The sequence below is a fragment of the Microcaecilia unicolor genome, chromosome 4 (assembly GCF_901765095.1).
Source record: "Microcaecilia unicolor chromosome 4, aMicUni1.1, whole genome shotgun sequence".
Classification (NCBI taxonomy): domain Eukaryota; kingdom Metazoa; phylum Chordata; class Amphibia; order Gymnophiona; family Siphonopidae; genus Microcaecilia; species Microcaecilia unicolor.
The window spans coordinates 157,760,818-157,783,283 of record NC_044034.1 but is presented as its reverse complement, the minus strand read 5'-3'; the positions used below and the strand labels follow the sequence as shown (position 1 = coordinate 157,783,283).

The window sequence follows — 22,466 nt, the reverse complement described above, 5'->3', positions numbered from 1 at the left end:
ACGGTTCCTGGTGCCAGGTGCAATTCTATATATGGAGCCTAACTTTGAGCGCCATTTAGAGAATAGCACTTAGAACATTTTTTAGTCAGCACCAATTTTTTGGTGTCATTCATAGAATTCAGTCCTTAGTTTCCAAGCAGGAATCTATCCTCAAGCAGGGCTGCCAAGAGGGGGGGTAGGGGGGACAAAATTCCCTGGGCCTGGACCTCCAAGGGGGGCCTGGTGCCGCAGTCCCACCCACCCACCCTTGGCTCCGTCGTCGACCATCTGCTACCGGGCCGGGCACCCTGCATTGAAATCACAGCGCCTCACTGCCCTCGTCTGATGAAACTTCCGTGAGGGCGGGACACAGGGAGGGAAGGAGGCCCGAAGGGAGGCAATCTGCCGCTGCCTGCTGCGCTTTCACACGGTGGTGAGGCGCTGTGATTTCAATGCAGGGTGCCTGGCCCAGTTGGCAGATAGAGGGAGGCGGCGGCCTCGGGGGGGGGGGGGTGTGGTGATGACGGCGACTTTGGCGGGGGCGGCCTTGCCCCAGGCCCATCCCAGTCTCTCGGCAGCCTTGTCCTCAAGGATTAAAATACACATCTGGCACCAAGGCAATGCATTATCATCATGATGGTTAGTAGTACCAACAAAAGCTGAATAAATGATATTAGTATATACCAGTAAAAGGTGGGAAGACAACAGAGATGACAGCTCTTTTCATCCTGATCTATGTTAAGGAAAACCATATCAATTTTGTCTGTCACCTGAATATTTACATAGAAACATAGTAACTGACAGCAGATATAGATGACCATGACTCATCTAATCTGCCCAGCAAGGTGACTAGAATTGCATGTGCCACTCGATGCAGCTTACCTCCGCCATGCCTTTGTTAGGTTATACCTTTTGTTCCATCTAAGCTACCCCCTATCCCCTGGATTCTATATAGTGTGCTTAGATTTAGGTGCCAAAATTTACATGGATTCTATAACACTGTGTGTAACTTAATTGGCTTAACAAGTTGATGAACACCAATAACAGGTGCACAACTCGCTAAGCATATTCTGTAACGATGTGCAGTGAACTTCTTAATGTGTGGAGGCAAAAAGTGGCATGGTTATAGGCAAGGGAAATGGGCGTTTCATTGGTGTTCCAAAATTTAGGTGACTAGTTATAGGATATGGCTCAGTGTGCCTAAATCTACATGCTATTTATATCAGGTTTTTGTTGGTGTAAATAGATGCATGCAGATATCGGCGCTGAAATATCAAATAAGCATATTCTATAATCTGCGCCTAAATCTAGGTGCCGATTATAGAATACACTTAGTTGGCTCTGATTTCAACCCCAAATTTTTAGGCGTCATATATAGCATTTACTCCTATATGCCTTTGTTTAGGGTTGTACCTGCTGCTCCATTCAGGTTATCCACTCTATACTTTTTTTTACATATCATTTTGAAGTGTGAAAGTTTTAAGTTTTACTTTTAGTGGAATGCTCTATTACCCGCCGATGCCATTGCTGGGGTTGGAGGAATAGGTTTTGGTGTCTGCTCAGCTCCTTCATTCAGTTTAACTTATTGAAGTGGTGATTTTTAAGTTATTTCTAATGAGCTTCTTTGCAATGTACACTTCCAAATGATCGCGGCAGCTGCGACCTCGGGGGGCATGGTGGCGAGGGCGTCAGGGGCGGGGCCTGAGACCAGGGAGGGGGAGGGGTTGTGAGACCAGAGGGGAGGGGGCCCAGAGACCTGAGAGGGGGGAGAGGGGAGGAGGGAGAGGGGAGGAGGGGGGAAGAGGATCCTGAGACCAGAGAGGGAGGGGGGAGGGGGGAGGGAGGGGGTCCCGAGACCAGTGGTGGGGGGGGAGGCATCTCTGTCACACACACACTCTCTCTCTCACCTCTCACGTCACTGCGCTCCTCCAGGGTTCTACTCCAGGGGCAGTGATGTGAGAGGCGAGAGGAGCGGCTGCAGAGCTGACAGCCAATGCCTGATGGCTGCCTGCAGTGCCGCGCTTCCTTTTTAAAAACATTTTTGGTGGTTTAATTTGCTATTTTTGTTTTTGTAGCAGCCGCTAATGTCCGGAAATGGGAGATGACGTTGGACGGAGGTGGGGAGCGGCGGCGACCTGGGGGGGGTTGGAGGGGGGAGGAGTGGCTGTGGCAACCTCAGGGGGGGGTGGAGGGGAGGAATGGTGGCACCCTGGGGGGAGTGGAGGGGTGAGCGGCGGCGGCGACCTCAGGGGCGTGGTGGCGAGGGTGGAAGGGGCGGGGCCTGAGACCAGGGAGGGAGAGGGGGTCCTGAGACCAGAGGGCAAGGGGGTCCTGAGACCAGAGGGCAGGGGGTTCAGAGACCTGAGAGGGGGGAGGAGGGGAGGGAAAGGAGAGGAGGGGGGAGAGGGTCCTGAGACCAGAAAGGAAGGGGGAAGGGGGTCCTGAGACCAGAGAGGGAGGGATGGAGGTATCTCTGTCACACACACACTCTCTCTCGCACACACACACTCTCTCTCTCTCTCACAGTCAGTGTCTTTCTCTCACTCTCATACACTGTCTATCACACACTCTATGTCACACTGTATCACATTCACTCTCTATGTGTCACACAGTCACTCTCAAACACTCTCTCGATCTCATACACTCTCTGTCTCACAGAGAGTCTGTGTATCGCACACATAAACTCACACTCTGTCTGTCTCATACACACACTCTCTCACACACACACACTGTATCTGTGTGAAACACACTCTCTCACACTCACTATGGCTCACATACACACTTGCACACACTCTCATTCTCACACACACTCTCTCACAGACACACTCACACCCACACTCACTCTGTCACACACACACACACACTCGCACATTCACTCTCTCTCTCACACACAGTCACTCTCATACACACTCTCTCAAACATACACACACCGAGGAAAATGTTGCTAGCGCCCGTTTCATTTGTGTCAGAAACGGGCCTTTTTTACTAGTACATTAATAATATTAATAATAATAACATTAATAGTCCAGTGCAAAGTCTTTGTAGACTTCCCTGTATAGGTCAGTACCATTCATCCATTATTTTCTTAGAAAAAAGCACATGGGCTGGAAGTTGGGTCATGGGAGCATGGCAGTCTTTGGCTCTGGATTCTAAACGTACCAAAGCAGGTAATGAAAAGTTGCTCCTTTCCTCAATTATCCATCATGGCTCTTTTTTTTAAAAAGATAAAATCTAGCATTTAATAAGCAACTAGGAAATATCTGGGGAGTTTCTGAAGAATCTATGGACTTTATGTTCAGTGAGTAGAAGAAAAAGCTGGATAAATTTTAATATCATTTCTACCAGCTCTAGTGACAGGAATTGATTTTGCTAGTTTATTGAAATATAAAGAAGGCCCAGTTACTGCTAATAAGATGCAGTTTATAAGAGATGTTAACGCATCAATGTTTCATCAGGTTTAAAATGTGTGGTTTCAAGAACTGACATAAAATTATAAGGCACCATGCCATTTACAAAGCCTGACCCATATATTTTCCTTGCCATTATGGAAGAAATGGATTTTTTTAGATGACTCTGAGCTTAATGAACCCTCTGCTTGAGAGAGCCTCTTCTCTCACTAATTTCCATTAATCAATTAAATCCTAGAGCAAACCTGGTGACTGCTGTTATAGCACTATAAATCTGTGAACTTGCCTCTCCTTCACTTTGCTTTTTCATTCACTACTGATTTGTACTTTATGATAAAGTCCCTGAAAAGGAGTCTGGAAATCTCTATAATGGCTCTCATTGTCCTCTATTCTTCAGATTGTGTGGAACAGTTATCAACGTGAGTTACAGTTACAATGTGTTATTTTACCACTAACTTGTGCTCTTATTAGCACAGATCCCATTTTATGCAATGATTTACTAATAACTAGGGTTGACAGTAAAATAACATTTCTTAACAGCAGCCAATGTTGATAACTTCTCCCCTTAATTAAAGGAAAAAAGAAATGTCCCTAGAAATCTAAATCACTGTTATATAAATAAAAGTGAGCCAAATACAGGGCAATCAAACCATTGTGACATCACTGATGAGGTTGGATCTTAGCCATTGGTAGAATGTTGCATTATGACATCACAATATCAGCTCTGGTTACCAGAGACTGAAACGCTTCACACAAAGAGGGGATGTTGTCAATGTGGGCTACTGTTAAGAGGTGTTATTGTATCAATAACTTGTGCTATTTTAACACGTCTCATTTTATGCAATGATTTACAGATTGATTACTTCTTCCTCCACCCATATCTCTAGCACCAAACCCATGTATCATAGGTTGGTCTAGGTATTATTGTTTTATGTGCATTTGCTTGATTATATTTTGTATGTTTTCATGTAACCCGCTTTGGTCAAAAGCAAAACATAAATGAAATGAAAGTTATTGCATAGAAAGATTATTCATCATTCCCAATGACTACACAGAGGAAGTATAATGTGTTAAGGCACATTCTTGATGATATATTTTTAATAGCACTCCCCCCTCCACCCCATAAAATCCTTATTCTCTTCCCTCCCCTGCACAGACACCAAGATTTATATCTTATTACACATCACACAAGCAAGAATTAATCCAAACCCTCAGGCTGTAGCAAGCACAGAGGAAACTGAAGTTGGTACCATTTTCATAAATCATAGTACTGTTGGTATTCATTCTGGAAGTGTACGCTGTATATTTACAAAAGGATTATGGATGTATATTGCTCTCCTTTTGTCTGGCTGGAGATTGAATGAATGCATGCTGTCTTCTTCAGCAGTTCAATGCAGAGCTTTATTCATACACCACCCTTTTACAGCTGCACAAATGTTGTCTTTACCCTTAGAATGTACATGGAGGACTTGCTTTTCTCTGTTTGGGCTCTTTCCTGTCACTCCCAGCCTTCAAGTTGTAGAGAGCAACTTCCTGGTTCCCAGCAACACCTTTTATAAGCTTGAAGAGCAATATTGTTCCTCCAGGGCATGATACTTGTATAGCTCACAGTTGCTTTTAAGATGGTCATAAGCAATAATACATTCCAGGGTTAACACCCAGGGTTAACACACATGCTTAACCCTCATGCCTGCCATGCAGCGCAATTAAAACCCAGAGTGGATTTCACACTCCCAATGTACTTCAATACCATCCGGGCTAGACTTAATATAACTGTCTTCTCCCTTTGGGCTGCCTCAGCCAGGGGTAGACCACACTCCACCCGAGTCCCGGTTATGGCTGGACTCCCCAGTCCACTGAGTTTCTGGCTCCTCAAATGGCAGATGCAATGTAACAGTTCACTGTCTATGACTTCAATCTGTCAGTTACAGCATTGCAGGATCACCCCTTAATTTCAATGGGTCACCTAGTAGGGGGGCTATAAATGACACAGAACCAAAGACCTAGTTACTCTTATATATCCTTTGAGCTCCTCCCAGGTCCTCCAGTCACTCCTCTAATGACTTGCTGCCTGGGGCTCACTCTATCATGCTCTTAAACAAACCATCGGTTACATTTGCATATGTCAACAAGCTCCAGAAAGAACTTGGCTACTACTTATCCCCGGCCCCAAACTGGCCAGGCCCTGGATTAAGGGCTGCCATAACCTGTTTCTTGTTCTTTCTCCAGTTCTCTTTCACTGAAATTTCCTGTTTGGTTTCCCATTAAAGCACATACTTACTATCTATGAGATCTCGATTTGTGTCAAATTTAGCTACAGCTACTGCTTAATCAAATTCCCATATTGACTGACAATCTTTCTGCATTCTGAAGACAGATTCTCAACCACAATCATGCACATACAAAAATGATCAAATAATATATCCCCTGATCTATAGGGTTGTTGTCAGCAGATGTAAATCTAAAAGCAATGGGGAAATAATGGAACAAATAAGAGGGAAAAGAGATCATTGGCTTAAGTTGTGTGTAGTTAGACAAAAGACAAAAATAAACATTCAAATTGTTCTACTGAAAATTTTTCAATCTCTCAAGTAAGATAGAATCAATCATATCAAATGTGGATTTCAAATCTGACGAATCAATAAGCCATCGCTGTATTTTTCTATCTCCAAGTGTATGTCATTACATGGGGTCTGCAAAGTTTTCTCAATACCATTGTCTGAATTTAGTTTAATTTGACATTTTTAAATCACATCATATCCTTCAAAGGGTTCTGATTTATGAAACATAAACATAAAAATAATAACAATATACACCATACTAAACAAATATACAAATTTAAATATAAACAATATATAATAAAATACAAATAAGATAGACCATTTTGTGAACCCAGGCTAACAGGGATCAAGACAGTGATTCTTTTGTACAAATTCCAACAATTGATTTACTGCTACATTTTCAATTACTTTTGCTTGGAAAAGTAAATTAACTGCAGGTCTATAATCACTATAGTCTTCTGCATCCAAATGAGCCTCATTCAATAGGGCACATATAGCAGCTGATATAAGGGCACTCAAAAAGGACCCATGTTCAAGGGAAATGTTTCTGTCTGAGTCAATGACTTACTCAGTCCCTCTGTAGACAGCTTAATTAAAGAGATGGAACACAGGTCCTGCAAATAGGTAGCTAGCTACATAGAATTGTAAGAATTTCCTCTTTGCCAGGGCTGAGCAAACATAATTTACTTCCAAATAACATCAGTGTCATCCTGTATTGGCCTTTGGCTAACTGCATGTACTTGTTTAAACTTTGGTTCCTTTCTGATCTAGCTGCTTGGTTCTTAGTTTTATTACTACCTTCCATGTGCTGTATTTAATTTACCATGGTTTGGAATAAATGGATTATTCATATTGAATTATTGCTGCACATTTCATTTTCAAAAATCTGATTCCAAGAGCCTACTTGTGCTATATCCATACTTTGCATGTACCAGCAGGATGCTGGCATGAGATTCTGATGAGGACCAGCACAGCAGATCCCTCATTTACTTAGTTTCACAACAGTTAAAAAGACTAAAAATAAGACATGCTTTCAAAATCTTTTAAGTGCTAATATCTCATTGGAAACAGAAGTCAGAATGAAAAAAGGATCTTAATGATTTTGATTTAACTACAATGCAGACTACTCATAGATTGGCTTATTTTCTAGTGAGAATAAGGATATGGAAGGTCTGTATTACAAATTTGCATTATTATGTTTATGACATGATGCTATAATGATGTATTAGGATCTTTTTGTAAAGCAGTGCCACCAATTAGCACGCGCTGAAGGCAAAGAAGCCCACTGGAATTGAGGAGTCCTATTGCAAAGGCATGCTAGCGTTTTTAGTGCACACTAAAAATAAGCGTGTGATAAACGCTAGAGATTCCCATATATTCCTATGGACATCTCTAGCATTTAGTGTGCACTAAAAATGCTACTGCGCCTTTGTAAAATGACTCCTGAATGCGCTTTTTACATTCAGTGCACTGCTAATCAGTAGCTCCCCTTTGTAAATGGAGCCCTATATTTTTAATGTAAACTGCATTGTGTCCTGATTTGGGGGAATAATGTAGTGTGTAGGTTTAACAATAGGATAGAAGAGAAGAGAATAAGCTTAGAGTTTCAAGGATATGATACCTTATAATGCTCAGAAAAGTAAGATGATGTGCTGTAATGTTTTTCTTTCATTGGCTGTTTTTTTGTTATTTTAAGTTGATATTGACTTATCTATGTATTTTTTTGTGAACCACCAAGAATTATAGGTTGTGAGGGTTATGAATTTTTAAAGTAAATAAGTGATGCAAATTCTGCATCATCAACCTGTGAAGCAAGTTACTGTAGACTGGAGGAATATAAAATTTACCTTAAAAAAGTAAAATAAACAAATATTTCTTTCAAATGGGACTATACACATTTTTTTCCAAATACAATCAATGAAAGCTCATGTCCTCTTTTAACATTTTGTACTTCCAACCACAACATTGCATACACAATTTTCAACATGCAGCAGAAAATCCTAATTAAACTGTGATAATAAGTACTACTAATCATTTCTACAGCACTACTAATCATACGCAGCACTGTACATGAACATGTAAGAGACAGTCCATGCTTAATAGAGCTTAAAGTCTATTAAAGACAAATAAAGAGGACAAATAAGGGTAGGGAGATACACGTATTATGAGGATGATTCGAACAACAAGGGAATAAGCTGCCCTACCATTTCTGCTATTCAAATTATAGTACAGATATCTGTCCTCTAGGGCTAGATTCTATACATGGCACCAAAAAAATTAGTGCCCCCCCAAAAAAAATCTCTATTCTATAAGCCACTCTTAAAGATAGACACAGTTTATAGAATAGCTCTTAGGCCTGGGAATTGTGCCTAATTTTAGGTGTAGACATTTGCAGCAACTGAAACATTATGCAAGTGTATGCACCAAACTGATGCGCATATCCCCATTATTCTATAACAATGCATGTTAATTTTAGGAACGCCCTTGTTACGCCCATAACCCTCCCATTTCTGTGCCCCCTTTTTCAGATTGTGCATAAATTTTAGATGCAGATGCTGTGCCTAAATTTATAAATGGAAATGCTAATTAAATCTAATTAGTGCCAATAATTGTTTTTTAAAAAGCCATTTGCCCTAATTAACTCACTAGTCAATTAAATTGCACATGCAAATTGGGTATGCACCCAAATTTGTGTGCATAATTTTTGGCGACTTTTATAGAATTAGGGGGGTAGATCCCTACCTTCTTCAATCTCCAGAGCAGTCAGATTTTCCAACTGCCATGCTATGCTTTTAAAGGTGAATTTTTAAGTGAACAGTGACATCTATTAAGAGAATAAACAGATTACAGCTGAGTATGGTAGACCAAAGAATTTCAGTGTGAGGCCTTCTTTCTTATTAAACCCTAATGAATTACATTTAAGCAACTGACAATAGCCTACTGTAATAAAAGGGGCTGATGGTCCATCCAATTCATCATTTACTGTTCAATAATAAGATCCTGTGATAGGTTTAATTTATTCCTCTCACTTTCTGTTTATGCAGCTCTTAGACCCTGAAATTGCTCTGTCTTTTGGTTGTTTCTTCCAAAAGCCGGTTATTCTTTATGTGAAATGGTGTCTCTTCAGGTTTCTGTGATATCCCCTATTACTTGTCAGCCTACACAGATTATCTTTCAGAATGCCATCATTCGTAAAACAAAACCACACAAATCAAATGCTGAGCACATTCTGATGCAGTAACCCTGTTCAAGTGAAGCTCAATTTTGCAATGGGTATCTAAGTAGAGAAAAGTAAATCAGAAATATAGAATCTGTGGGAATCCGTCAAACAATACTAATTATATTTAAAATAAACAATAATATTTTTCTGATTATTTTTTTTATTTTATTTTTTTTCAAAAACATAACAAACAAAGGAAAAGAGGCTGGGGAAGCCCTGCTCTTTGGGATTAAACTATTAGCCTGCTTGGGGCAAAGCAGACCTTGTATAGTTAATGGAGCTGTGTGTATTGACTAGACACTGAAAAAGAACAGTAAGATATGTGTTTTTGGAGTATCTTATTTTTGATGGGGATTTCATGTACAGCTTTAAAGGAAATAGGGGGCAAAAATGATATATGGGTAACCCATTTATATGATTTAGGGCTTATGGGCCTTAATTAAATCCCTATTTTACTTTAATTTTTACATTTTTGAAATTTTAAAAAATAATAAAATGGCCCCCTAAGCTGAGGACAAGAATGCTGGGGGCCCATAACAAAACTGAGCCCGAGCCTATTTATTATAGAAGAGGGAGGGATAAGGACAGGTCAGGAGGGAGTGAATGTTGGTTTTTGGGTTTACCTGGAAAAAGAGGAAACCCAGGGAAATCTTCTCTATAAAGCACCACATAATGATAAAAGTCTGCATAAAAAAATGAATTAAAGATGAAGGTGGAAACTATCAATGTGGACTACCATTAAGACATGTTATTCTACTTTAAGCCCTAGTTATTAGAACTAGGGGATATGTTTACTAAGGTGCATTAACGTTTTTAATGCACCTTTAAAGTTAAGGTGTGTTAAACGCTAACGCGCCAATACATTCCTATAGGTGCATTAGTGTTTGACGTGTGTTAGCATTTAACGCACATTAAAAATGCTAACATGCCTGTAGCGCACCTTTTGTAAACACAGGTCTAGGTCTTGCTGTATAAAATGGGACCTGTGGTAAAATACCACAAGCTAGTGGTAAAATAACCCTTCTTAATAGTAGCCCATATTGATAACTGGTAACCAGGGCTGATATTGTGATGTCATGATGCCTCATTCCACCAATGCTTAAGAGCCAGCCTCATCTGTGATGTCACAATGGCTTAATTGTCCTATACTTAGCTCTCTTCTATATATATATATAATTCTCACCTCCAACGTTCTGTGCCTGGGACCGTGGCTCCGTGGTCTCCTAGGCACCATCTATATATATATATAATTCTCACCTCCAACGTTCTGTGCCTGGGACCGTGGCTCCGTGGTCTCCTAGGCACCATCAGTGACGTCCCACCTCACGCCCCTCCCAACGAGTTCAACACTCCGCCCCCTCCGCATAACGGACCCTCCCGTGCGCACACTAAACGCCCTCAAAGAAACACAACAAAACAGCTGACCAGACGGGACAAGGGAGCCAGCCTGCCTTAACGACAGAGGGAGCCATCATGCCAGTGGCGTAGCCAGACAGCCAGTTTTGGGTGGGCCTGAGCCCAAAGTGGGTGGGCACAAAATTTTCTCTGCTCCGCCCTTCCTCCACCACTATACCCACCATTTCTGCCTCCTCTCCACCCCTATGCCTACCATTTCTCTCCCTCCCCACCTATCCCCTCTGTATGCAGCATGTGTCCCTCCCCTGCACCTCATACACAGCCAAGACTTCTCCCTTCCTCACCCCTCCACCCCTTTGCTGCATCTCTCCCTTTTTCCCCCGTGCATCTCCCTCACCCACCAACCAAGCCTCATCTTTCCATCTTCCCTTCCCCCTGTGCAGCTGCTGTGTCCCCCGTCTTCCCTCCCCCATGCAACATCTTTCCCCCATCATCCCTCCCCCCCCCCCCCCCGTGCAGCTGCAGCATCTCACCCTCCTTGCAGGCCTGCCCAGCAGCAGTGTTCCTGACGGCGATTCTACTCGCAGGCTCCGCTCGCAGTCGCAGCGATTCCCACACAATCTCCTTGCGCTACTAAGCGCTAACCCGGAAGTCTCTCCCGCAGAGGAGAGACTTCCGGGTTAGCGCTTAGTAGCGCAAGGAGATTGAGTGGCAGCCGGCACTGGCAGGCAGCGTGTGGGAATCGCTGCGACTGCGAGCGGAGCCTGCGACTGGAATCGCAGTCAGGAACTTTGCTGCTGGGCGGGCCTGACCCAAAATTGGGTGGGCCCAGGCCCACCCGGGCCCGCCCGTGGCTACGCCCCTGCATCATGCCTTGCCGCCCAGCTAATAAGAATACCGCCGCCCTCCCGAACCTGCCACCCAGCTGACCCAAATACCGCCACCCCGAACCGCCCTACTGCAATAACAAAAAAAAAAACAACACGTGAAGAGACAGCCGCCCTCCCGGCGCCTCAGCAGGGGACGTCGACCATAACACAACCTTTAAGCAGGCTGCGCCCGAAGCTACAGCAAACTACAGACTTCTCTGCACGAAGCTGACGGAAAAACTTGGCTAACAGCAGGTAAACTTGAGGGAGGGGGCAGGAAATTGAGGGAGAGGGAAGGAGAGGGAGGGAGAGGAGGGGAGGGGAGACAGGGCCTGGAACTTGAAGGGGAGACATGGCAGACAAAGACACATGGAGAAGAGGGGAGAGAACAGAACAGGAGGGAAGGGGAGAGGACAAATGTTGCACATGGATGGATGGATGGAGGGCATGGGAAAAAGAGCACAATCGCTGGATTAAAAAAAGGAATGGGGGGGGGGGACGACCCTGCACCTTGGACAGAAGGAAGGGGTCATGCACAGACACACTCTCTCAAACACACACTCCGTCTGTCACACACACACACACTCTCTCACACACACACATACACTCTGTTTCACTGCCCACCCCTGTGCTCCTGCAAGGGCTTGTTGGAAGGAAAAGGATATGGAGACACACACACACACCCACACACATACTCTGTCACACACTATCTCTGTGTCACACACACACGCTCTCTCTCACACGCAACCAGTCTTTCACTCTCTGTGTCTCACTGTCATACACACCCTCTCACACACACACACACCAACGTTCTAATGTGCCCGGGACCATGGCTCCCTCGGCTTGGAGGTGGTCTGCTAGCGCCCGTTTCCTTTCAAACAGAAACGGGCAAGAAGGAGGGAGAGAGGGAGGGACCCTGAGGGAGGGAGGGAGGGGCACAAACCTGAAAGGCGGAGGGAGGGGGCCACGCTGGAACTGGGAGGGGGGAAGGAGGAGGAAAAGGAGGGGAGGAAGGAGGAGGGAAGGGGGTGAGGGGCGTAAGGAACAGGGGAGAGGGAGGGGGGCCCTGCCGCACACTCTCATTCTCACACACACACTGACACACAGACAGTCTCACTCTATGTCACACACCCGCACATTCACTCTGGCTCTCTCTCTCACACAGTCACTCTCACACACACTCTCTCAAACATACACACTCCCAGGAAAACCTTGCTAGCGCCCATTTCATTTGTTCCAGAAACGGGCCTTTTTTACTAGTATTACATATAGCAATGATTTCAGTTTCTAGAAACATTTTTCTTTTCCTTTAGTTAAAGGAGAAAGTTATCAATGTGGGCTACTGTTAAAATGGGTTATTTTACGGTTAACCCTATTTATTATTAACTACAGTAGGTCTTATTTCATAAACTATGGCCTGTGCTAGAATAGCACAAATTAGTGATAAAATAAGTCTTAACAGTAGCCCACATTGGTAACCATGCCCCAAAATGACCAAAATTCAGGTGCCTTCTATCAACAACATTCTGCACCTTATTATGCATTTTTGCAGAACTTATCATTGTGGGATACTTTATTGAGGAATAGACTTCCCTAGGCCCCTGACACAGGCAATTCATGAAATGCGGCATGGAGTCGGGTCTGCAGGACTTCATAGCTTGGAATGCTCAAAGTAAGTAATAGCTATATGGAGACAGTATAACTGACATTTTTGACATTCTTTACATCAGTGCCTTATTATTTGAGTGATTATTTGTGTAACAGCCAGTAGTGTGCATTTTATCCCACATTAAACATGAATTAGATTGGAACCTGGGATCATTTAACTTTTTTTTCCCTGGAGTAATGAATTGCCCCCCCCCCCCAGGCTCTCTCCCTGGCAATAGCCAGCTCTGCAATTTGGGGGGGGGGTGCAGAGGTAGATGGGGGGCGAAGAGGTGGACAGGGGGGGGGTACAGGGGGGAGAGAGCCTGTTGTTAAACATTTACCAGCACACCACTGGTAACAGCTATAGTTAAGTGTATGTGAAAAGTTTCATTTGACATTATTTGAGTACACAGATATATTAATTCAATACATGGTGTATTGGATGCACTAGTTTAATTTAGCAAAACAAAACGAGCGGAAGCTATCCAGAAGGACCAGACTGAAGCCACAAATGTTGGAAACCAAAATAATTTATTATAATAAATTATTTTGGTTTCCAACATTTGTGGCTTCAGTCTGGTCCTTCTGGATAGCTTCCGCTCGTTTTGTTTTGTTGTGTTTTTTTGCGGGAGATTTTGGACTCTCTTTGTTGTTCTAGTTTAATTTAGGGCAGAGGTTTTCAACCCAATCTTCGGGACACACCTAGCCAGTCGGGTTTTCAGGATGCCAACACTGAACATGCATGAGATAGATTTGCATAACATTGAAACAGTGCATGCAAATTTACCTAATGCATATGCATTGTGACTACCTTGAAAAACAGACTGTCTTGGTGTGTTCGAAGGACTGCGTTGTGAAGGCAAACAGCTTCTATGAGTTGTAATGGTCTTGGTAGTTTGTCTGATGATTCCCCTTCATTAATAATATTTTCAAAATGACTGCCTTTATGACCAATTTTTTGACATTTTGTTATAAAATTTGTAACAAGTATGATAGACACATTGGGGCCCGTTTACTAAAGGGTTGCTCTGTGGCAACGGGCTTGCCTCGCGGCAACCCTGAACTACCACCAGCTCAACATGGGTGCTGGTGGTAGTTTCACCCCCAGGGTGCCCCATTTCCAGTGCTAGTGGAAATGTTTAAAAAATATTTCTGCAGTAGGTTACCTGATGGTAATTGGATGGCGTTGCATGCTGCCTGGTTACTGCTAGGTTAGCATGGGAGCCCTTACTGCTATTGTAGATAATACGCTGAAATCTTCTGTTCAGTGTGTGTTGGCGGCCAAAAAAGCAAACAGGATGCTAGGAATTATTAGGAAACGGATGGTGAATAAGACCAAAAACACTATAATGCCTTTGTATCTCTCCATGGTGCGACCGCATCTTGAGTATTGCGTCCAGTTCTGGTCTCTATATCTCAAAAAAGATATAGCAGAATCAAAAAAGGTTCAAAGAAGAGCAATCAAAATGACAAAGGGGATGGAACTCCTCTTGTATGAGGAAAGGCTAAAGAGGTTAGGGTTCTTCAACTTGGAAAAGAGACAGATGAGGAGCGATATGATTGAGGTCTACAAAATCCTGAGTGGTGTAGAACGAGTAGAAGTAAATCAATTTTTTACTCGTTCCAAAAGTACAAAGACTAGGGCACGCTAGAGGAAGTTATGTGGAAATACTTTTAAAACAAATAGGAGGAAATATTTTTTTCACTCAATAAATAGTTAAACTCTGGAACTCTTTGCCAAAGTTTGTGGTAACAGTGGTTAGCGTATCTAGGTTTAAAAAAGGTTTAAACAAATTCCTGGAGAAAAAGTCCATAGTCTGTTATTAAGACAGACATGGGAAAGCAACTGCTTGCCTCAGGATTGGTAGCATGGAATGTTGCTGCTAATTGGGTTTCTACAAGGTACTTGTGACCTGGCTTGGCCAGTGTGTGGTAAACAGGATACTGGACTAGATAGACCATTGGTCTGACCCAATATGGCTACTCTTATGTATGTTCTACGTGCTCCCCCTGAAATGGCTGCATGTCAAATGTGAACTTGTCGCATGGCCATTTATTTTTTTGGACTTTTTACCTGTTATGGTAAAAGGGGCCCTGGCACACAGCAAAAATGGCCACCACCGCTAGCACAGGGCCCCTTTTACCACAGCTTAGTAAAAGGGCCCCATTATGAGTTTCTTCCTAGGTAACACAGAATGAGAAGACTCTCTGTGAGGAGTATATGTAAAATGTTTTATGAATAATATGCACTTTAATTGTCTTAATCAATCGATTACACTGTCTTTATGCTAATTGCAACAGGCAAGTAAACAATTTAATCAAACCACATGGTCTTTGGCAAATGTTGCTAGATGAAGAGGAAATAGAATAAAGAATGAGTTTCCTGACTTTCTGTAAATGATTTTGACATTACAGATTTCTTAAAGAAAATTAGACATCAATTTTCAAAGGGTTTCCAGGTCTTATATTTTGACAAAAATATCCTTAACCAAAAAGTTTTTTCTTATTACAATCATTCCATTTCACTTTTACAACTTTAAAACTATAAATATTTAATTTGAATGCTACAAAAGCAATTTGAAGTCTGAGTATTTATATTGCAAAAGTTGGAAAAAATATGTTTAATCAAAGAGACAAACTGAGTGATTTAGAAATGATTTTACTAATGGGAGAAGGCTGTATCCATCAAAATATACCTTAAAAATGTCAACAAATAAACACAGAGGTCTGCTTTCTATTGCATCTAAGAGATTTGAAACTGGAATGTTTTAAATGCAAGTATTAAGGAGATATACAGTTTTAATTGTGTTCTGTATAAAACAAAATTAAATCTGCTAATATTATAGGAACAATTGTGGGACTGAACATAATGTTCTTGAAAGTGAAAGATTCTGATAGGAATTTCATCCATAGGAGCAAACCATATATTGCAGTTGTCATAAATAAAGATCTCACAGCAAGATTAATGCCCCTAAGAAGGAACAAATTAATACTTGAAAAAGATGCAATTATATAAGGAAATTGTTATAACTAGAGTTAACGTATAAAGGAGAACATTATTTTCTTACTTTATGTTTTCACACTGTAAGCTGAGGCACTGTGCATATCTGCTACAAACGGTTTTATCTTATGGGCATAAGTAATGCTAGTTACAAGGGGTGGGCACAGAAATTGTTTCATTTTGTTTTTTTATTTCCTTTGCTCTTTATCTAAAATGTGACAATCTAAACAAACAAAAGAAATGAAAAAGAAAAGAAAGTCAGGTCTCTGCCACATCTCCAACCCCCCCCCCCCCCCCCCACCCACCCACACACACAAAATGAAATGACTTCTGACCCTCTCTCCAATTGTAATTATATTCAAATTTTATCCCATTGTGTTGTGGCTGCAAAAAAAGTAAAGATTATTTGAAAAGGAATGGATAAGAAACTGAACATATAATTATTCTTCCGTAGAGATCCCTTGAATATTGTGTGCATTTCTGGTTGTCCCATCTCAAAAATGGTATGGCAGAACAGAAAAAGGTTCACAGAAGTGCTACAAACATTATGAAGGGGATGGAACACCTCTCTTATGAAAAGAGACTAAACAGCTTAGGGCTCTTCAGCTTGGAGACAAGGTGACCGCGAGGGGACATCATAACAATTTATAAAACCATAAATGGAATGAAATAGTTCAGTAGGGAACAGTTATTTAACCTTTCAAACTACTAAAACAAGAGTCCACTCCATGAACTAATGACCAGCAGATTGAAAAGAAACCTTAGAAAGTATTCTCTGTCTGATCTTCAAGGCCCTTAATGGGAAATGGCCAGAGTACTTGAACAGGATTCTCCTCTACCCACCATCAAGATCGCTAAGGTTGTCTCAAGGAGTATCTCTAACCACACCCTCTCCAAAAGATATCATATGGTGTGACATCTGCCAGCTAGCCTTCTCCAATGTAGCCCCCACCATCTGGAATGCACTCCTTGAAAGGTTTCACTCAATGTAAGACTCTCTACTTCAGGAAGCAGGTTTAAGCTTGGCTCTTTTCCAAAGCCTTTAATGGAAGAAGCAAATTACTAGCTAGTCACACACACAAGGACTAACACTGATTGTACATACTGTAGCAGGACTTGGCTATCCACTACAACTCTAGCTGAAATTATAGTAATTCACCTTTCTGATGGTACATGGAACTTCTATCTAACTTCTATACTCTATATATCTGTCAGTATGTTCCACCTCTACTTATACCCTATGCTGTCTATTAAGATATTGCATTGTGTATTGACAGCCCTTAAGACCAGGGGTGTAGCCAGACCTCGAGGTGGGAGGGGGCCATAGCCCAAGGTAGGTGGGGACATATTTTGGTCACTGCCCCACCGCCACCCCCCTCCGCCATGCTCCCCCTCTGCTGCTGCAAATACCTTGGCTGAAAGGGGTCCCCAACCCCTGCCAGCTTAAGGCCTCATCCAGCGCTCATCTCTGGCGCCGCTGCATTGCCTGCCCTACTCACGTCCGTCACACTCTTTTTAGTGAAACTGAGCATGCTCAATTTCACTAAAAAGAGTGTGCCTGATGTGAGGGAAAGAAACAGCAGGGCAGGCAATGCGGCGGTGCTGCCGTAGACCAGTGCTGGACGAAGTCTTCAGCTGGCATGGACTGTGGACCCCCACCAGCCAACCAGGGGCCCAGAGCAATTTGTGGGGGTCTAGGCCCCCATGGCCCCATCTAGCTATGCCACTGCTTAAGACCATGCCTTTCAAACAAACCCTTGCTTCCCTGGAGGTTTCATTACTTTTAATTTTACAATGCCTTGATGTTTAAGGACAATACAACAATATAACAAACGTACAAATAAATAAATAAATATATAGAAATTGTAAGTAGCATACTATTTCATATTGTGTACTGTTATCTAAATATTTTTACTGCTGTAATTGTTTAATTTCCCATGTTCAATTTATTCTTGCTGTACACTGCCTTAGATTAATTTTCTTCAAAATGATGGTAAATAAACCCTAATAAATAAATACAAATTTCTTGCAACACATACATTGTGGAATCTTTTGCCAGAGATTGTGGTCAAAGGCAACTTACATAATGGGGATCTATAAAAATTTATTATATATGTTGAATTGTGAATATGAGAAATATGACCTATATTTGGAATCTGCCAGGCACTTGACTTGGATTGGCCACTGTCCGAAAGAATGCTGATCTCAACGGCCATTGGTCTTACTTAGCTTGACTCATCTTATGCTATGTTCTTAAAAACAATCTGATCGGTATTCATCCATTGGCAGTCAGTGTTTTTAAAATGCAAACTGCCTTCGGCCAAATGAGACCCAGATATTCAATACCGGGCAATATCTGTGCACCAGCACTGACAATACAAAAAAAGCACCAAGGACCTTTCAAGCATAGGATAGTCAAGAATCCTTTATTAGACCCGACACAGGCCATGTTTCGCCATCAAGTGCCTACATCAGGGGTCAGTGGAGGAGTGGCCTATAAGTTTCTTCCTGCCCTGAAAGACTTCATTGAAACCAAAGTTATTGTGCCAAGAGCTTTCATTTAAAACTGCTTCAGCTTTTATTTCATTTTTAATCCATGCCTCTCCCATCAACAATCCCCAACCAAGGACCACAGACTAGAGTTCTCTCATGTGCACTCTGAATCTGGGTAGTATGCATTGGCATTGTATAATGGCTGGCATTTCCTGAGTGGAGGGAGGTTTCTACTCTTTAATTTTTTGTAGGACTTTTATGGATTTCTAATAAACTTGCCCAGTTCATGCGTGCATGTTTATTTTACATTGTATTAACAGTCTGTAACAATGATTCTCAACCCGGTCCTTGGGGATACACCAAACCAGTCTGATTTTCAACATATCCACAATGAATATGCATGAATAAATTTGCAAGCATTGCCTCCATTGTAGGCAGATCTATTTCATACATAACCATTGAGGGTATCATGAAAACCTGACTGGCTGGGTGTGTCCTGAAGACTGGATTGAGAACCCCTGGCTTGGAATTTAAAGCGAGAAGCAGCTTCCTGCTAGGTTCATGTAATATTTGTTCTTATAGGTTCCATGTGACCTAGTTCCTCTATTTGAGACTTGCTTGGTTCATGCCTCAGTCAAATATAACTGTTGATCCTATAGAAACTCAATCTGCCACCAATCAATTCAGTTAGTCATTCTTAGTGTACTGAATAGCTCTTGATTTCAACTTATCTTCAAAACATTCATTGCTTATTTGTAATAAACAGTTGGAAATTAAGAAAGTGATTCTTCTCTTTGTATACAGAGCTTTCTTTAAGCTTAGAAAGACTAAGGGTTGTGACTCGAGTCAGAAGAAGAGTCAGGAGTGTTTTTAGAAGGTTCCCTGATAGCAAATAGAACAATGAAGAGCTGTGGAAGCATGCTCCAAAGGAGAGATTGGTTACTTCAATTCAACTTTCCTTTTATGGAGTGGAGGAATAGTCTAATGGGTTAAGATCCAAAGCTCAGAAGCAGGGAAACAAGGGTTCAAACCTCACTTTCTTGTGTTCTTGGGCAAGTGACTTCTCCTTCCATTGACTCAGTTGCAGATTTGGAGTATAAGTCTTTCTAGGGACAGAGAAATATCTACAATACCAGCATGTAACTTCCCTTAAGCTATTCCTGAGAATGCATTAGCTAAATCCAAATCCCCTTCCCCCTGTGTTTCAGTTCTAGTAATTGTTTTTTTCTCACCTGTAGTCTGTAGATTGAGTACATTTACCAGAGACATATTCCTAAGGGTAATGTCTCCAAATGAGTTTCTTGGTGTACATCAACAAGGTTATATGCTCTTCTTAATACCGACATTTCCTAAGTATAGGATTAGTGGAGATGTTTCATTGCCGCATTTTAGAAATCCTGATTGTCCTAGAGTTGTGCTTAACATGGGATCAAGGATCTGACCCATGAGGGTTGCAGAAATATTGAGGTAATTGTCTTATTGATTTGATTCCTTTGTACTTAGAATCTGATTACTTTTAAATCAACTGTAAGAATTTGTCTTGAAGATTTTATCTAATATTTGAATGGAGTGTAAGAAACTGTGACCGTTGCCTGAAGCTTGCTATCCTCTGCTATATGTTTTCAAAAATAAAGACACATCTTGGGAGCCTCAAGACCTGCTTATGGACTGTTGTTGCTGAAAGCACAGGCTAGATATATATTATCCCCCTCATTCTTTAATCTTGTGTGCACATTTTTTTTTTGTATCCCACACTTTCCCACTCATGGCAGGCTCAATGTGGCTTACATGAGGCAATGGAGGGTTAAGTGACTTGCCCAGAGTCACAAGGAGCTGCCTGTGCCTGAAGTGGGAATTGAACTCAGTTCCACAGTTTCCCAGAACCAAAGTCCACCACCCTAACCACTAGGCCACTCCTCCACTCACTCATTTTCATGCATAGCGTGCAAAATTGTGCACACGTTATAAAATATTGCCAGTTATGTGCATAAGTTAATTGGCAAATTAACTGCTGTCTCCAACAACTAATTATCACTGATAATTGCAGTTAATTTGCACCAATTTGCAGTTGCATGCATAAGTGCACTTAGCTGCTATTCTAGAAAATTAAGGTGTTTTTTTTTTTTTTTTACAAAGGTGCACTTGTGTTTGTAGTGTGCATTAAAAATTAGCACGTGCTAACTGTGTAGATGCCCATAATATTCCTATGGGCATCTACACATCTCATGCTAATTTTTAGTGAGCACTAAAATGCTAGTGCACCTTTGCAAAAGGGGCCCTTAGCGTGGAAAATTTTCATAACATGTAACTTCAAGAGGGTGTGGACATGGGAGGAGCATGGGCAGGTCAGGGGCATGGCCAGCACTTATGTGCTAAGATTCAAGAATACTGTCAGTTATGTGCTCAACTGCAGTATTTAGTTGGCTTGTAAATGCCCACTTACACTAATATTCTAGAACAACAATTATGCATATAATTTTGCTGATTTAGAATTCACATTTACCCCTTAATTCTATAGAAGTCACCAAAAATTGTGCATGCAATTTAATTGAATAATGAGCCAAGTTGTGCCAATAATTGTTTTTTTTTTAACAACTATGCCCAGAAATGGGAGGGTCATGGGTGGAATGGGGGTTTTCCTAGTATTTATGCATGTTGTTATAGAATAATAGGGTTATGTGTCTAATTTAGGTCCCCTTTTTACCAAGCTGTGGCAAAAGGGGGCTGCGCTGGTGTCAGCGTGTGTTTTTGATGTGCAATGAGGCCCTCTTTTACCATAACGGGTAAAAGGTAGGTCTTTCTTCTCTGCAGGAAAAGGCCATGTGGCAAATAAAGCACAGCCATTTCAGGGGGGAGCCCTCACTGCCACCCATTGAGGTGGCAGTAAGGAAGGGCCCCGCACTAACCCTGCACACTGCCTCATTACCATCAGGTACACACTGGTGCTACTGTAGCGCCGGATATGACTGCGCGCTGGGGGTGGGAAGTACAGCTGGGTAGGGCTTACTGCCAGTTTGTAAAAGAGGCCCTTAGGCAGGTACATTTGCACCATGTTTCAGTTGGTGCAAATGGCCATGCTTAAAGTTAGGTGTGAGTCCCAGGTGTAAGCACTATTCTATAAACTGTTCCTAACTTTAAGTGCAGCTTATAGATTTTTCTGCCACCAATTTTTTAGGTGCTATATATAGAATCTATCCCTTAGCATGCAGCACCCTAGCATGTAAATTTCAGTGACCTTTTCAGCATTACCTTCTATGAGGTCAATATTCAACAGCACAGTCATTGCTTAAGTTTAAATGTTTTGACAGGGTCAAGAAGCACACTCACTCTCTTCCCTCTCTCATGGCAGTCCTACTCAGGAGACAGGCTCAGAGATTGAGTCAGCACGAAGGGGAAGCTAAGGAAGCAGACTTTAAAGACACAAGTTCTCTTCCTAGGTGGGAAAAGGGAGAAGTTTATTCCCAGTACAAAAAAGGGAAAGACAGTTATCCCCTCATTCTATAACAGGTCACCTGAAGTTATTTATTTGGGGATTTTGCTCTAAACAGTTTTTGGTAATAACTGAAGGTCAGTTACATTCAGGTACACTAGGAAATTTCCCTGTCCCTGGAGAGGTCACAATCTAAAGTTGTACCTGTTTTGAACCAGGCTCCCCTGGATATGAAATCTAGTGCTCTAACGATTAGATTACTCCTCTGCTCCACTTCACAAATTCAGGACAAATTTTGTAAGTTGTTAGAGCTGCTACAGGACACAGTAAAGTTAGGCATCAACCTCTGGGATTCTATATATCGCGCCTTAATTTCCACAAGGAAATTGAAGCGTATTCTATAACAATGTGCTTAACTTATTTGTTTAACTAGTTAATCAGCACTATTAATTGGGTGTAAACAAGCAATTATCAGCAATAATTGGCATTCATTATGTTTTACG

At 41.9% G+C, this 22,466-nt stretch overlaps 1 long non-coding RNA gene across 1 annotated transcript; it reads left to right on the top strand.

The window, feature by feature from the left end:
• Positions 1 to 11,554: 11,554 nt before the first annotated feature.
• Positions 11,555 to 17,438, top strand: LOC115467960. The gene is made up of 3 exons (XR_003941793.1): positions 11,555 to 11,647; positions 12,945 to 13,064; positions 16,495 to 17,438. It is a non-coding gene; the product is annotated as an uncharacterized LOC115467960 (long non-coding RNA).
• The last annotated feature ends 5,028 nt before the right edge of the window (positions 17,439 to 22,466 follow it).